The sequence below is a fragment of the Microtus oregoni genome, unplaced genomic scaffold, assembly GCF_018167655.1.
Source record: "Microtus oregoni isolate MIOR12 unplaced genomic scaffold, Mior012 000028F_ref0000031, whole genome shotgun sequence".
Lineage (NCBI taxonomy): Eukaryota > Metazoa > Chordata > Mammalia > Rodentia > Cricetidae > Microtus > Microtus oregoni.
The window spans coordinates 26,414,924-26,423,176 of NW_024543087.1; positions in this window are offsets into that span (position 1 = coordinate 26,414,924).

Genomic DNA, 8,253 nt, shown 5'->3' on the forward strand with positions numbered 1-8,253 from the left:
AGTATATTATGACATATTTTAATTATGCCATATGGGGATTTATAACAAAGGCAAAGTAGCTCGTTATGGCTACAATTTTTCTTATTTTCATATAAAAGCAACAGTAGAAATGGTCTAGTTATTCTTCATTATGCCGATATTGGAAGATACATAACATAACGCCAGGATGATATTACAACCGGTGTTGCAGACATCTCAAAATATAAACAACTAGTTGGAAAATAAATTGCTTCTGGTAAAACCAGACATTGGAAAATCATACAGGCGTGTTTCCATTTCACTTTGTTTAGATAATTTTGAGGAAAACATTTTAATAATATTTGATAATATGACTCATAAGACATCTTATTATTAATTTGAAGATGTTTTCTCACCTTCTAAATTAGCTTTTAGGGCTCTGGGTTTATATAATTTGGACTGTGACAGAGTCAGGTGGCATCTGCCATATACAGACATATTCTTCCATGCAGTTAGATGTGGCTACATACCCTGTCCTGGTTCAGGGCTGTAGATCACAATAGTGTCTGTGCGTCTCTTCTGAGGAAAAGCACTTTAGGATTTCAGAGCCAGGGTGTGACAGAAAACCTATCCCACTTCTCTTTTCCTAGAAAGGGAAGTCAAGTGTCTGGCTGACCAAAGTTCTAGAAGATAGATCTCAGCACTTAAGAGTGCTTCCACCACCAGACAGTGATGACATATACCTTTAATTCCAGCATTTGGGAGGCAGAGGCAGGCAGAGGCAGTAGATCTCTGAGTTTGAGGCCAGCTCAGCACACACATCAGGTGGCTCACAAGCTCCTGCGACTCCAGTAGAGAGTCCAAAGCTGCCTTTTGGAGCCTGCAGTAATCTACACTCCCATGTGCACATACACACTTTGACACACGTGTACATATGCTATTTGAGCTAAAAGTGATGAAAAAATTAAGACATAATCAGTGATATATATGCACTTATGTTCATATAATTACCAATATAATTTTACCTATATAAAGGAATGCCTTTCCCTTATCTATGGATTCTCTATCCACAGTGTTACCCACAGTCAGTCATGATCTAAAATAATTAAATGGGAAAATATAAAATAGGTAATTTATAAGTTGTGAAATGAGGATGCCATCTCTGTGATTGGAGGTGATAGTTTAGCCAAGATCACATAAATCAGAAGTCACTGAAACAGAAGTTCCATGTTGCCTGTCCCTCCTCTGGGGTTGGTGTAGAAGGGTCTTCTTTCTATGTGTTGCTTTCATTGGTTAAATAAAGAGACTGCCTTGGCTTTTTGATAGGACAGCAGCTTAGATAGGCAGAGTAGACAGAATAGAATGCTGGGAGAAAGGAGGCAGAAACAGAGAGCCGCCCACCATGAAGCTGCCAGGTCAGCCATGCTGAATCTTTCCCGGTAAGCCACAAGCTCATGGTGACATACAGATTATTAGAAATTGGTTGAATCAAGATGTGAGAGTTAGCCAAAAAGAGGCTAGAACTAATGGGCCAGGCAGTATTTAAATGAATACAATTTGTGTGCTGTTATTTCAGGGTATAAGCTAGCCAGGCAGCCGGAAGCCGGGCAGCAGGAACGCAGCCCACCACTCCTTTTACTACATGGGGTCCTGGGACAGGTAGTGTCTGCCAACAGGCACAGGCCACATTGCTTCAATGTTTCAGGGCAGCTGTGACTGTTAAAATGGCTTTTCTCCTGGGCACACACAGTGGAGCTGGACTTGTCTCAAATGCTGCCTTCCCCCAGCAGCCTGCCCAGCTCCATAACATCTCTGAAGCTTCAATTCTGTAGTAGTCTGTTTCTACCCAAGGGTTGAGAAGCCATGCCTAGAACGAGACCTGCATCACATGATCCAGACCCATAACTCAGTGTGGGAAACAATGTCTATGTCCAGCGTGCAATTTTGGGGAGGTTACAGGCTGAGATGCCCTAGTGCCCTCTTCTGTGATGAGCAGCTAGGACACAAGCACTGCCCGGGGGCTCTGTTTCATGGCTACCTTCTCAACAGCCTCGGGTTCCTTCCAGAGCAACCCTGTTTTACAGACGTACACATTGAGGCCCAGATGGACAAAGGGATTTGCTCAAGGCAGAACAGCTGGTAATGTTCAGACAGACAGGCAGAATTGGTGTTGGGCACCATTCTCTTAATTATGAAATGACAGTGATAATGTCAACCATGATTGATGGCTCAGTTATTTAGGGCCAAAGCCTGTATCAGGCAACTGGACATATTTCTCCCACTTTCTTTAAAGAACTGTCCTAAGGGCGGACTTGTGTTGGAGTCAGAGATTTGAATGGGGGAATTGATAATACAGCAAAAAGCAAACATGGTGTGTGCTAGTGGGGGAAAGGGGCCAGGATCAGTCATGAAAATGGTGGCCAATTGGGAAAATTAGTAAACGCAGGTAATTTAGCTTCTTCGGGTAATTTCTTGCTTAAATTCTTAATGGTCCATGTAAAATAGAACTGAGTCTCAAGGAAAGGCAAGCAAAGAGGTTCAGGGGTCCCATCCAATCTTCATATTGACTCCACAGTCTTCACAGCAGCTCCCAGGATGTTGCTGCTCTGTATTGCCAGTCTTGAGTGAGGAAGCAGGAAGCTCAGAAACATACAGAGACGGCAGCCAGCTCACAGGAGGAGCTGAATCTAAGCCTAGATCTCTATGATCAAGTCACCTAAGCCTGCCTTTCTTTTAAGGCAGTCACCACCTGACTGACAGATCACCTTGCAGGACCTGGAAGTAGAGAGAAGCCCATGATGCTTACATTTTGAACTCTGATTCCCTGTCCCCCACCTCCTTCTTCTTCCTCCCACCCATCCACAGCTGGTTCGTTGTACCAGACCAGTGATTCATTGCCGCTAGTGTTCAAGCCTGAGCTCAGCTCTCTGGGGACCACATTGGAGGAGCTCGGTAACTTAGGGCCTCCACTCTAAATTCCTATTAAGCACTCTAGATTTAATAGCTGCTATTAATACAAATTATGCTTCATTAAGCATGAAGCTAAGGAGACCAACGCTCGAAGGCTCCGGTTCAATACCAGACTGAAGGACACACAGAACAGCTATTTTTAATCCTGGCAATGTCATTGGGGAGAGGGCAGCCTGCCATAGTGTGTGCCTGTCACTGCTGCTGCAAATTGAGTTTTTCACAGCCTCAAGTAAACACCCCGTGTTTTCAGCTCACTGCGTGTGATGGAGGTAAACACTTCCCGCCCTTGAGGGACAGTGGCTTCCACAGCTTTTCCCTTCCTGGAACATTTTCCTGTAGAGTGTGAGGAGGTACAGGGAGGGAGGACCTACCAGGAGGTGTCCTCGTAGAGCTTGCTGCTGGGAATCTCCCTGAAGCCTGCAGCCTAACTCAGTGGAGGCTCTAACTGCTCCCTACTCTGAGGATTCCTCACCTGTGGTGGTGAACATGCCAATAGCCCCAAAGGGTCATTTGTTTGATTACTTAGTGTCACTTTGGTGGGACTCTGTGAGAAGGATTAGAAGAGATGACCTTATTGGAGGTGGTGTGTTCTGGGAGCCAACTTGGAAGTTTCAAAAAACGAGTACCATTCCCGGAGTGCTTGCTCTCTGCTTCTTCCTGGTTATTGCTAGATGGGCGCTCTCAGTGGCTGCTTCAGTGCCGTGGCTACTTGCCTGCTGCGATGCTCTTTACCGTGATGGTCATGGACTCTGACCCTCTGAAACTGTAAGCCTCAACTCTTCTTTATGTTTCCTTAGCCCTTGTGTCTTGTTGCAGGAACAGAAAACTAAGATGATCATTCTCTCTGTTACCTATAGACTGTATCACGTTCAAAGCCATCTCGAGAGAGTGGTCAAAAATCACCAAAGTAGCATTCATCAGGAATTGGAGTCAGAAATCATTTCCGGTTTGAAAAGGAGAGTCCGGTCGTACAAACTGTAGGCTTTGAGACACCTGCAGTGACTGTTGTCCTCTGCTATTGATACACAAAACTAGACACAGACGACAGATACAAGAATGTGTGTGGTTCCATTTTAATAGAACTCTACTACCAAAAACCTATTTGCCAAAAGGGAGTGTGGGTTCCCAGTAGAACATCCCCATTGTCTCAGTGTGTGGGTGCACCCCTCCTGGTCCTGAGTTCCTTGCTCGTGCTCTCTCTCCTTCTACTCCTGATTTGGACCTTGAGATTTCAGTCCTGTGCTCCAATGTAGGTCTCTGTCTCTGTCTCCTTTCATCGCTTGCTGAAGGTTAATATTCAGGAGGATGCCTATATGTTTTTCTTTGGGTTCTCCTTATTTAGCTTCTCTAGGATCCCTAATTATAGGCTCAATGTCCTTGGTTTATGGCTACTGGGAACTCACCAAGACCAGCTGGCCTGGGTCTGGAAAAGCCTGGGATAAAACCGGACTCTCTGAACATAGCGGACAATGAGGACTACTGAGAACTCAAGAACAATGGCAATGAGTTTCTGATCCTACTGCACGCACTGGCTTTGAGGGAGCCTAGGCAGTTTGGATGCTCAACTTACTAGACCTGGATGGAGGTGGGGGTTCCTTGGACTTCCCACAGGACAGGGAACCCTGATTGCTTTTCGGGCTAGGGGGGGGCCTTAATTGGGGGAGGGGTAGGGAAATGGGAGGCTGTGGCGGGGAAGAGACAGAAATCTTTAATAAATAAATAAATTTAAAAAAAAGTGAGTGTGGGCCACATTAGCCCTGTAAGTCACACCTGCCCCCCTCTGATTCAATTCTGAGGCAAGGCAGAATTTTTATAGAGTGTTCTAGTCTTTCCTGAGCATCCTTACAATGTATCTGTTCTCTTCTACACCGTGACACTGGCAGTCATCTAGAGGAGAGCAAGTGGCCTTCCAGAGCAGCATCATGTCACTGCCATGGCTGGATTGGCTGGAATTGTTTATCAGCCTCAATGTGCTTAGCCATGCCAGTTTGGCATTTGCCAGGATGCTATTGGCAATCAGTACTGAAGCACAATTAATAAAAACTCAGAGAGAGAAATTGGGGCTCAACTTGGAGATATGAAATGCAAAGCAGCCAGCCGCTGGCTCTTACTTCTTTCTACCTCAGTCTGAAATGGTAAATCCTGCTTCCAGGAATCTCAGAATGAGACTGGGAGCTGTCTCCTCCCGTTTTATAATCCTCTCTAGGGCTGGGATTAAAGTCGTGCACCACTAGGATTAAAGGCATGCACCGTCCAGTTTCTATGACAAACTAGTATAGCTACTGGGATTAAAGGTGTGTGTTACCACTGCCTGGCCTGTAAGGCTGAGCAGTGGGGCTGTTTTACTCTCTGATCTTCAGGCAAGCTTTATTTATTAAAACACAAAGGAAATGCCACTGCATAGTACTTTTGCTGAGGAGTCCTCTTGCATTCTGTTACATATTAGATACAATATGATTATTTTTATCTGTTCTAGTATCAGAATGCTTGCACTGCAAAGAATTCTGCTGATGCCTTGCTGCCGCCTGGGTTAGGCTAGACATTTGTTCAGCCGCTTTTCATCCCTACTCCATTTTGAGAAGCATCTTGAGTTGTGGCTCTAGAAGGAGAAGAGGCTTAAAATGACACAGCAGGCATGCTTCTTCCCTGAGTCCAAGACGGCAGTGCTCATTCCAAGACTGTATGAAGAGCAGGATTTGTCTCGCCCATGAACAAGAGGCATTTCAAAAACAGGATGTTTGAATAAGAGGCAGGGGCCAGGGAAGCAGATTTCTAGGTCAGATGCAAAACTAGTTACTAGTCTACAAGGCAATAAAACCGTAACTGGGGAAGAAGGGGTTACTTGCTATTAAACAAAACTACAAATTAGCATGTAACTTTATGATATCTGGGCTTGACTTCATCATAAACAGCAAAGTCAAACCCAGGTCATTCTCACAGATAATTAATCCTCCATCAATGCCATTCGCCATTAATAGGATGACTGCATATGTGTTTGCCTTAAATAACGTTTCTCCACAGCCCTCTGAGGGCTACAGAATTATCATAGAAGATAACCTGGAAGACGCAAAGGGAAGCGGGTTCTTGGGAACGTCTTCGAAACCGCAGACCTGTTAACTGGAACACCGGCGAGGCCGCTCGGTGTAAAGGGAGCAACACATACAGCACCGCCCTGTGGCCTCCGTTAATCTGCCGTCATGGGAGGCTCCGCTCTCTCTTCCGGGGTGCTGGCTTTCATGCACGGCCTAGGCTGAGAGCAGCTGTAGCACCCACAGCCCTGCTGGCCTCCCTGACCATCAGGCCACCAGGGAGAGTTGAGCATGTCCAACAGGACTGAGACAGGAAGTGATGAGATCTTCCTAGCCTTCTTATGCCTAACAAGAAGTCACTAAGACAAAACAAGAAAGCAGGAAGGCAAAACATACACACAAACTCACACACGCCCATACACACACAGCACCTAACCACCACCAACAAAACAAAACAAAACCCACAAAATTACAAATATTTTTACTGAGTTAGCACATCATCTTCATAATACCTTTTAGAAAGAATTCACCCCTAAACTTGGCTGTTAACACAGATGTAGTAGAGGGTGAGGGCAGACTCCTTTAATCTCTGGGGAGAGGAAGGTTGTGGCAAGGAAGTCTTAAGTTTCTTTTACTTAACAGACAGCAGGGACTAATGAATTTCACTGTAAAGAACCAGAGGAAAATGCTGTGGGCCAAAGGTCACAGGCTTGCCATTGTAACCACCAGACTTGGCAAGAAAATAGCAATAGAAATACTGGGGAGAAGGGAGATGGAGGGTGGAGAGAGAGGGAGAGAGAGAGAGAGAGAGAGAGAGAGAGAGAGAGAGAGAGGTGCCTGGGTAGACAGGAACAACAGGAACAAGCAGCAGGCTTTATTGGACCCACTGGCCGTATTGCCCACCCCTGCTGTAGGCTATAGCAATCTCCCTAAAGTGGTCTGACAAAGACCTCATTCTATATTACTGAACAGCTCCTGAGACTCTCCCTACACCCTTCAGTACTTAGAGCCTTGAAGCTAAGTAAACTGTTGGTTTACTTTTGCCAACATCTGCTGTGAGCTTCATCACTTACAGGCAATTAGTGCAGCAGTCCCCCTCCATTTGGCAGCCACTGAGAAGCTCCACACAATAATAGCTCCTTCAAGTGGGCAAGGGACATGTGGCGGCTGAGAGACAATGTGCTGCTACAGCAGATGACGGCGCCTTGGTGCCTCTGAGCTCAAGTTGCTGAAAGGAGAGAGAGATCACAGGCTGAGGGATGTAGGCTACTGCCCCGCATGGAGTCGGGAGGGGTTAGCTGAAGTGTGCTTAGTACCTGAGGGGCTCACAGGGGGAGTCTGGGGACTGAGGTTAGTCCTTGACCAGACCCAAGCTACACAGCATCCTTGATAGAGATATGAAGGTGGACCTGGGCAGAGACTGGAATGGGACGAAGCAGCCAGAAGCAGAAGGGCTATATAATCCGAACCAGCAGCCATGAGATGGTGGACATAGCATGGTAGCTACAGCCACAAGTCACAGGTCAGAGCCCTGAACTCTTTGCTTGGACAGCAGCTGACAAAAGCTGGGAGGACAAAGGCCAGGCAATGCCAGCTGAGGTTTCTCTATCAGAAACCACCTTCTAACATCCTTCGGGAAAACATCCTCAGAAGATGCCTAGAAATTTTTCTCTTTGGAAAAAGAGCAGAAAAGATGATAAAATACAATATTTGGGATGCTGAACTAGCCCTTGGAAAAACTGCTAGTGAATAAATTGCATATTTTTTTTTGGCTTTAGAAGGTAGAAAAATGTACTGAGAACAAAGGCTTTGAAAGAAGGCTTTGAAACGCCACCATTTCTACTCCAGACTTGACCCATACAGCCTAGGAAAGTTAATGGTGAGCAGAATTGTAGCTGCAGCTGAACGTGCTGTGTGCTTGCAGTCATGACTTTTTGTAAAATGTCTCACCCGTGGAGAGGAATAGGAAAGGCTATCCTGACTCCCCCACTGCCTGCACCCCCATTTCACATCTGTGAATGTTCATATATTTCCACCTTTTCAATCCATAAAAGCTCTATGGAAGCTGGGCAGTAGTGGTGCATGCCTTTAATCCCAGCAGTCAGGAGGCAGAGGCCAGTGGATCTCTGTGAATTCGAGACCATTCTGGTCTATAGAATGAGTTCCAGGACAGCCAGAACTGTTACACAGAGAATCCCTGTCTTGAAAAGAGAGAAAAATAGAAAGGAAGGGAGGGAGGGAGGGAGGGAGGGAGGGAAGGAGGGAGGCTCCACACCCACTCCTCTTAAGTATTAAG